Raw genomic sequence first — 9294 nt, 5'->3', positions numbered from 1 at the left:
TTAGTGATTATTCTGCATATCTTCAGGTGTGTCCTGGATTTGGTATTTCTATTATTTTCTATTTATTAATCTTCTTTTAATAACCTCTTACATTCCATAATGAACAACTATTCCATATGAACAACTATTGACATTTTCTTTAAAACATGTCAATAGTATGATCACTTCTCACAACCTGACTGATTCTATTATGGCCTTTGTACCCATAGTCTCCACAAAATAGAATGAGTATCACTCAGACTTTTCCATTTTTCCATTTTAGTCCTGTGTAACCTATTACTTCCACAATAGCTGCAGCAGTTCTGTAACTGAGGATATATCACCTCTCTTTCTAGCTCAAAATCCTTTTAAGGTTATATATTTCAATCAGAGTAAACAATGAATTTTACAATGATCTGCATAATCCTACATAGCGAAGTCCTGCATTAATGTCTATCATTGTCACCTATATTTTATTCATTATGTATTTAGTCCCAATACCTTTGATTCTGCTCTTCCTCAACATACAGCCATACTATCACTTAAGAGCTCTTACACTAACACATTTATCTTAATATATATCCACATAGCATAGTCATTCAATTCCTCATGTTTTCAATTAAATACTATCTTCTTGAAGTGCTTTCCTGGCTACCTTAATTAAAAATTTATCTACTATTCTGACAACTTGTTCTATGTCATTCTCTTATAAATCATTATGTTCTATCACATACTATATAATCCATTGCTCATTTTGCATATTTTTGCTACTTTGTAAGGTAATGTAAGCTAAATAAAGATAGGAACTGTGATTTAGTGATGTACATTTAATAATGTACATTTATTGCCTAGAAATATCAATTTTCAAAAACTTTGTCAGAAGTTACATTGCAACTTTTCCGTGGTAGTATTTCAGATTAAAGGGTGAATGAACTCTGTGCAGACAGAGACATGAAAACAGATACTATGTAAGGAAATGTAAGATGGAATCTAATGAGGATTTGAAACTAAATATAAACTCTTGTCTTGCATATAAACAGAAGTTAGTCATCTCTTAGTGATGGATTTTGGTTTGTAAACTAGGAAATAATTTCTATATTTGCATACCTGCTATCGATTGATTTTGCCCATTCTTATGTATACAAAGAATACAAGGCTAAAGAAATATCAGATATAGTATACATTGGCTATAACATAAATTATTGTTATTGTATTTGACCTTGAATTTTAAATAGAACATTTGCACACATTTTCCATGTTCTCTTTAGGGCTTTTTTTAACCTCTTGGTCCCTCAAACTGTAGATCATGGGATTCAGCAGGGTATCACCAAGGTATAAAATACAGAAGCCATTTTATCATCATTAAAGGAATACCTGGATTTGGGCTGCACATATGTAAAGAATAGAGTTTGATAGTAGACAGCCACCACTGTCAGGTGAGATCCACATGTGGAGAAGGTCTTGTGCCTGCCCTCTGCAAAGTTCATCCTGAGGTTGGCCATGAGCATCAGCATGTAGGAAAAGAGGACTAGCATAAGATGTGATACCAGATTAAAAGCTGCAAAGATCAGTATCATTAATTTCACTTCATCTGAGTTTGAGCAGAACAAAGATACCAAGGGCAGAGTATCACAGTAGAAATTACATCTACTGGATGATGTCATAGGGACAGAATGAAGATAATGCAAGTTTTTTTTTATTTTTTATTATTATTTTTTTTTACATGGACAGGCACCAGGAATCGAACCCGGGTCCTCTGGCATGGCAGGCAAGCATTCTTGCCACTGAGCCACCGTGGCCCGCCCTTTACAAGTTTTATGATGATCAGCAAAGTCACAGAAACACTGTATAGATAAATTATCACCACTGGCAGGTAACATGCTTTGTGACATGATGACTGCATAAAGCAAAGGATTGCAGATGGCCACGTTGTGGTCATGGGCCATGGCTGACAAAATGAAAACTTTGCTAGTTATAAGTACACCTAAGAAAGTGAATTGAGTAACACACAAATTAAATGAGATTTTATGTTGTTTGACAAGAATATTCAATAATATTTTTGTTCCCACAGCTGTTGGATAACCAAGATCACTGGAGGCCAGATGTCTGAGCAAAAAGTACATGGGTGTCTGTAGCCTGGAGTCTATCATGGTGAGCATGATCAAACCCAGGTTGCCCACCTCTGAGACCATATAAACCATGAGGAGGAGCCAGAATAGTGGAGTTTGCAGTTCAGGCCAATCTGTAATTCCAATCAGAATGAATTCATTCAGAATTGTGAGATTGGTTTTGTCCATCCAGGCCACTCAGCAGTAAATCTATACTGGAAATAATTATAACAGCTGTCAAAAGCTTTGGGGAAATGATTGAAATATAAATGTATATAATTCGCTGAATCAATAACTACATTTTCAATGTGGTCACAAAAATCCATCTTCTAATTTTTATGGGCAGGGAATAAACTCTTTTTTGTAAATTGATGGCATCACTATATGGAATAAACAATTATTCTAAACCAGTATTTGAATGGTGTGCATCATGAGTAGGATAAATTTACTGTAAGAATCACTTCAATTTTGGTGTCACTTGTTTAGGATGTGATATTTATATCATGCCAAATATTTACCCTACATATTATTAATCACAAAATGAAATCATAACTTTTGGGAGATTGTAGCATTAAATCCTTAACAATGAATTAGATAGCATAATTATTACAAGATATTTGAGGAGATACTATGTCTGATCTCTTCCAAAAGCTGATATCATTAAAAATAATTCATTATTAATATAATTAGTTTTCCATAGCAGGGTACCACTTATGTGTAACAATTATTATTGATGTAGTCTGAAAAAGGTGAATTAGGAAACCATCCTTAAATTTTGACTTATCTATAAAGCAAGGCTTTAAAGTGTTATTCTACTATGTATTAAGGTAGATATGTAACTATTAAAAAACATGATGATCTATTTACATAAAATCCTCATGTGACTCTCCAATATTAATGAACATAGTGTGATAAAATTTATCAAATAATTCAGGGTATTGAAGTACTGTTGACTTAGAAAAAAAAGTATGCTTCATTTGCAAACATTGAACTTCCAATTTCTATTTTGCTTTAATTTGTAAGGCTCAGACAAAAGATATTTGCTACACAGATGTGGTCAACAACATAGCACTTAGACTGTCTATTTTGTAAAATCTACATGTTCACAGATTCAAATTATATATTTCTATCTTTATTTATATTCAATCTAATAAAGACACCACTCCTAGTAATACAAATGAATTAATGACTGAATTACAATGTAATTAACAATGTATTGAGACATAGACATTATTAATTAAGCAATGCTTTTCACAGATAAATGTTGATGAAAATGGCAGAGTAGGGAAATTCCACTAAAAAACAGATAAACTGTAAAAACTGTCTGAATGAATCAAGATTTTAGACATTTAAATTTTTGATAAAAAAACTTCCAGCATCCATGTAAATGCTTAATAAAAAACAAATGGAATTTTAGGTTAGAGGATTCTGTGACATTTGAACTTATTACCCCCAAATACTCCATTCTTCACTTCCAAAACTCTCAAAGGGATATTGGCCCACCTTCAAGGAGCTTCCTGATAATTTTGGAGGAAATATTGACCTACTTCTCTAATAACTGTGGCAATGTGTTTTCAAGCATCTGGTAGCTTCCTTAAGGATTGGTCCAAAGACTAGTGTCTTTAAGTCATAACAGATCCTTCTAAGGGTTGTCATTACCATATGGCTAGCATTTTTCAAAAATATTTTAAGACAAGTGTATTAATTGAAGTGACCAGGGGAAGTGAGAAAAGATAGGAAAGCCACAGAAGGAAAAAACTTGGAAAGGAAGAGACTGGGTTCAGAGATACAAGGGGTTTAGGTCATATGAAAAATTTTTCATATATTAAGGAATACAGAAGCTGTATGTTTCCACAGGACTGGGTTCATGCTCAGAAAATACCAGACAATATTCCAAGCTTTCACATCTGACTGACTTTAGATTCCAGGCAAGCAAAACATTAAGATAAGCAGAACTGTAAATTAACTAAGTACTGAAGGAGTGCCTGAACACACAATAAATCTGCAAATATCAATTTTCTTTTCTGTTTATTTAAGAAAATACCTATCAAATAATTAGCTGATCACTTAAGGTAATTGGAATGAACTTAAGTAAAGATATGTTAAAAATAAGATAATCTTTTAAAAATAGTTTTAAAAAGTCACTAAACAACTATAACACACAATCATGAGAAGGAAGGAGAATCTGATTTCAAGAGTTCTCTCATCTATATCCAAATACTTAAACATCCAGTTTTCAACAAAAATTTATGAGACATGACAATACCCAAAAAATATGACCCCTTCACATGAAAGAAAATAAACAAAAAATATCCCTGAAGAAACACAGATATTAGGATTGCTAGATGCACACTTTAAATTAATTGTCTTATATATATTCAAAGAACTAAATTCCTCACCATTAAAGAATATCATTACAGAGTTAGAAATTATGAAAAGGAATCAGGAAGAAAACAGAAGTAAATTACTATGACTGAAACAAACAAATGAAAAATCACTAGTGGGGTTCAATAACAATTTCAGTAGGCAAAAAAAATGACTGAAGTTGAAGATAGGTCATAGTAAATCATCCATTCTGAAGAGAGAGAGAAGGAATGAAGTAAACTGTTCTTAAAGGACCTGGGAGAGACAGAAAATACACCAACCAAAGCATAGTAACAGTCCAAGAAGAAAGAGAGATAGGGGCAGAAAAAGTATTTGAAGAGATAATGGCTAAACATAAACATGATGAAAGACATGAAGCTGTACCTCTAAGAAGATCAATTGCCTCTAAGTAGGACCAACTCAAAGAGATTGACAATGATACACATGACAAATACAGTAAAGGTAAATACATAGGTAGTTATCTTTTAAATTTGTGCTTTGCTGCTCTTGTTTCCATTATATATATATATATATATATATATATATATATATATATATATATAATTTACAAGGAAAATGCATACAATGATCATTTAATCTATGTTAATGGGCACATTCTGTATAAAGATAAAATTTTTGAAATCACAAGGGGAGGCAGAGCTGTATAAAGGCAGATTTTAGTATACTATTGATGCTAAGTTGCTATTTGTTCAAACCTGATTGTTATAAATTTAAAACACTAATTGCAGTCTCCAAGGTAACCACAAAGAAAATTACCATAGCATACATAAAGGACATTAGAAAGAAATTAAAATGATGACCTATAAAAATCAATTAAACAGAAAAAAGGAGTAATTAAGGAACTGTGGAAAAATGATATTAAAAATAGAGAAACATGACAAAAGCAAGTTATTTGCCAGTAATTATGTTAAATATAATCAAATAATCCACTTAATTAAATGGCAGAGATTATCAGAATAGATTTTTAAAATGGGTACAACCATATGCTGCCTATCTGAAACTCATTTTGATTCAAAATTCAGGAATAGGTATATAGAGGAAGGATGGATAGAGATAGTAACCAAAATAAAAATAATTATTAATCACACAGTGCTGTGGTGGCTATAAAAATAACAGAGAACATACTTTTAATAAAAAAATTGTTAACAATGACATAGAAGGATATTATATATCAGTAATATTGATAAAAGAGTCAATCTATCTATAAGATATAAGAATTATACATACTCCTAAAACAGAAGATAAAGTACTTCAAACAAATAGTGACAGATTATAAGGGAGAAATAGGAATGTTATTGGAGGCATCAAAACACATTTTAGGAGGCTCATAATGCAATTTTATTGAGATTATTGAGATATATTCACACAGATAGAAACCATCATTAGTATACAATTACTGAATCACAGTATCATCACATATTCATGCAAGCAGCCCCATGATCAAATGTAAAATATTTTCATTACTCCAGAAAAGAAGTAAAAATTAAAAAGAAAACTCTAATCCTCTATATCTCCTCAGATTATTTTTATACATTTTAATGAGATATATTCACATACCATACAATCATCCAAAGTATACAATCAATGGTTCACAGTATCATCACATAATTGTATATTCATCCCCACAATAAATTTTAGAACATTTTCATTACTCCACAAAGCAAAAAAAAGAGAAAGAAACAGAAAAAAGAAAGCTTAAACATCTCATACCCCTTATCCCCCCATTATTTATTTTTTGTCTGTATTTTCTTACTCATCTGCCTATACACTGGATAAAGAGTGTCAGTCACAAAGTTTTTGCAGTTAGACAGTGAACCCATAAAAGCTATGTAGTTATACAATCATCTTCAAGAATCAAGGCCCCTGAATTACAGTTCAAAAGTTTCAGTTATTTCCTTCTAGCTATTCTAATGCACTAAAAATTTAAAAAGTATATATGATACATAGGAATGACCTCCATAATGACCTCTATACACCCTTTAAATCTCTCAACCACTGACACTTTATTTTGTTCAGTTTATTTTCCCCACTTTGGTCAAGAAGGCTTTCTCAATCCCACAATGCCAGGGTCAGGTTCATCCCTGTGAGTCATGTCCCATATTGCCAGGGAGATTTAAACCCATGGAGAGTCATGTCCCACTTAGGAGGTGGGGAGTAGTGAGTTTGTTTACAGAGGTGGGTTAAAGAGAGAAGCACATCTGAGCAACAAAAGAGGTTATCTGGGAGTGACACTTAAACATCATTATAAGTAGGTTTAGCTTCTCTTTTATAGGAATAAGTATTCATGAAGGCAAGCCCCAAGATTGAGGGCTTGGTTTACTAAATTGGTTGTCTAATCCTAGTGAGAATCAGGAATCCCCCAGATTGGGAAATTTAATATTTCCACATTTCCCCCCAGTTCCTCATGGGGACTTTGCAAATCTTTTTTGTTTTCCTCCAAGTTGGCATAAGATATATCAGGGTATCACATTAACCTATACAAAATAACAAGGTCTCATTCTGGATTCAAGTTTCCATGTAATAATTTTGTCTGAATAAACTGACCCTACAGGTTAAATTATTGTCCCATACCAAATAAGAACTTTGCATCAAATAAGCATCTCTACCCTCGGCCTCACGTAGAAGTTTAAGTTTTAAAATACAATCAATATTATCCTTTATCCTGGATTCAGATTTACCTTAGTCTTAACCATATTAGTTTCATATCTCTTATTGAATTGTGATCTCTTTTTCTGCTTCTTTAACAGTTGCTGTATGGGGTAATTCTGATTTTCATAGCTGCAGAGTTCTAAGTATGAATCACAGATATCACACAAATACCCAGTATTCTTGGGAATGACCAGGTTATATATACAAAGCTCAACATCTCAGAATTTTGAAATAACAGTTAAGATTCAGGAAAACGTGTGTGTCTGCTGTGAGAACTTACAATCTGGATACCTGTACAATAAGCCTTATTGAACATTCTGTACCCTTTAATCATCAATTGCTAAATCTCTGTCCATAATTAATACCCTGATAAAATTCAATTCAATTTAATTACCAGAGTTTACACATTATATTGAATTCTCAGAGTTTCCACATTATAGTTAGTCCATATTAGTGAGACCTTATAATATTTATCTTTTTTGGATTATTTTACTCAGTGTAATATTGTAATGGTTCATTCACTTAGTTGCATGCCTCACAACTTCATTCCTTCTTGCAGTCACTCAACAGTTCATTATATGTATACAATACAGATTGCCATTCTGTTCATAGGTCAATATATCCTTAGAATACCACCATCCATCAGAAATCATGAATACAGCAGCTATAAATATCAGTCTGTGAATGTCCATTTGTGTCTTTGGTTTCAGTTCTACCAAATACATTAGTATTAATGGGTTGCAGGATCATAAGGCAACCCTATATTTTAGCCTCCTGGGTAGCTACCACTAACCACCAGAGGGTCTGCAATATTTTACTTTCCTACCAACAGTGACAAGCTATATATTTCTCTCCACATCTTCTCCAGCACTTGCATATTTCTGTTTATTTTTAAACAATTTTATTCACACGCCATACAATCCATCCTAAGTAAATAATAAATGGCCCTGGTATACTCGCATAGTTATGCATTCACTACGATAATATATAAGGATATTTCCATTTCTTCCACAAAGAAAGAAGATGAAAATAATGAAGAGTAAAAATAAAATTTAAAAGAGAATCATCATCAAGAATCACATACCCCACCTTAATTCCCTTCTTTTTGACATTTACCTTTGCATATTGTCTTTGTTACAATTAATGGATGCATATTACAATGTTATTGTTATCTGTAGACTCTCATTTGCATTGATTGTACTTTTTCTATATGCCATACCATTTTCAAAACCTTTCAATGGTGACATTCATTTGTTCTCCCACATGTAAAAACTTCCTCATAATTGTACATTTAAACACCATCATTGTCCATTACAAGTTTTACTATTTTATCCTTAGTCTTTCCTTTTTGTTTTCATACATGCCCCTTGCCTTCCTCTTTCAATCATACTCACACTCAGTTTTGTTCATTATACTTAAAATATTGTGCTACCACCAGATATTATTGTGTTATTAATTTCTGGATCTTTAAACTAAATCCTCTTGAATCTTCTCTACTAATTCAGCATCAAATGACCAATCTCCAGTCTCTTTCTGTCTCCTGATATCTGTGTTCTCAACTTTAATCCTCAAAATTTGCTTATTTTTTTAGTTCATATAAATGAGTTTTCATTTCTAGACTCTTTTCCAAATCTCCCCTCTTGTCTTTTGCTATCCATCTGTAGTGCTCCCTGTAGTGTTTCTTATAGAGCAGGTCTCTTGTTGAAAAACTCTCACAATACCTGTCTCTCTGAAAATACTTAAATCTTTTCTCATTTTGAAGGACAGCTTTGCAAGATATGCAAATCTTGGTTGACAATTTTTTTCTCTTTCAGTATCATAAATATATCATACCACTGCCTTCTTGCTTCCAGAGTTTTGACTGAGAAATCCACGTGGAGTCTTACTGAGCTTCCCTTGTATGTTATGGATCACTTTTCTCTTGCTACTTGGAAAGCATCTTGGAGTTGGGCTATTAGGAACTATTCTATTTGTTGTTCACTGCACCTCTTGAATTAGTAATTTTATGTCTTTATAAGAGTTGGGAAAATTTTCAAATTATTCTCTCAAGTATTCTTTCTTCCCATTTTCTCTTCTGGTACCTTTATAACTTGTGTATTTGTGCACTTCAGATTCTCATTCAATTCCCTGAAATGCTGTTCATATTTTCCACTCTTTTTGCCACTGTTCTTTT

At 32.5% G+C, this 9294-nt stretch overlaps 1 pseudogene; it reads right to left on the bottom strand.

Annotated features, from left to right (window-relative positions):
• Positions 1 to 1184: 1184 nt before the first annotated feature.
• On the bottom strand, positions 1185 to 2276 carry LOC143649332 (olfactory receptor 8K3-like; annotated as a pseudogene).
• Positions 2277 to 9294: the final 7018 nt, after the last annotated feature.

The sequence above is a fragment of the Tamandua tetradactyla genome, chromosome 11 (genome assembly GCF_023851605.1).
Source record: "Tamandua tetradactyla isolate mTamTet1 chromosome 11, mTamTet1.pri, whole genome shotgun sequence".
Lineage (NCBI taxonomy): Eukaryota > Metazoa > Chordata > Mammalia > Pilosa > Myrmecophagidae > Tamandua > Tamandua tetradactyla.
This window is presented reverse-complemented; position numbering and strand designations above follow the sequence as displayed.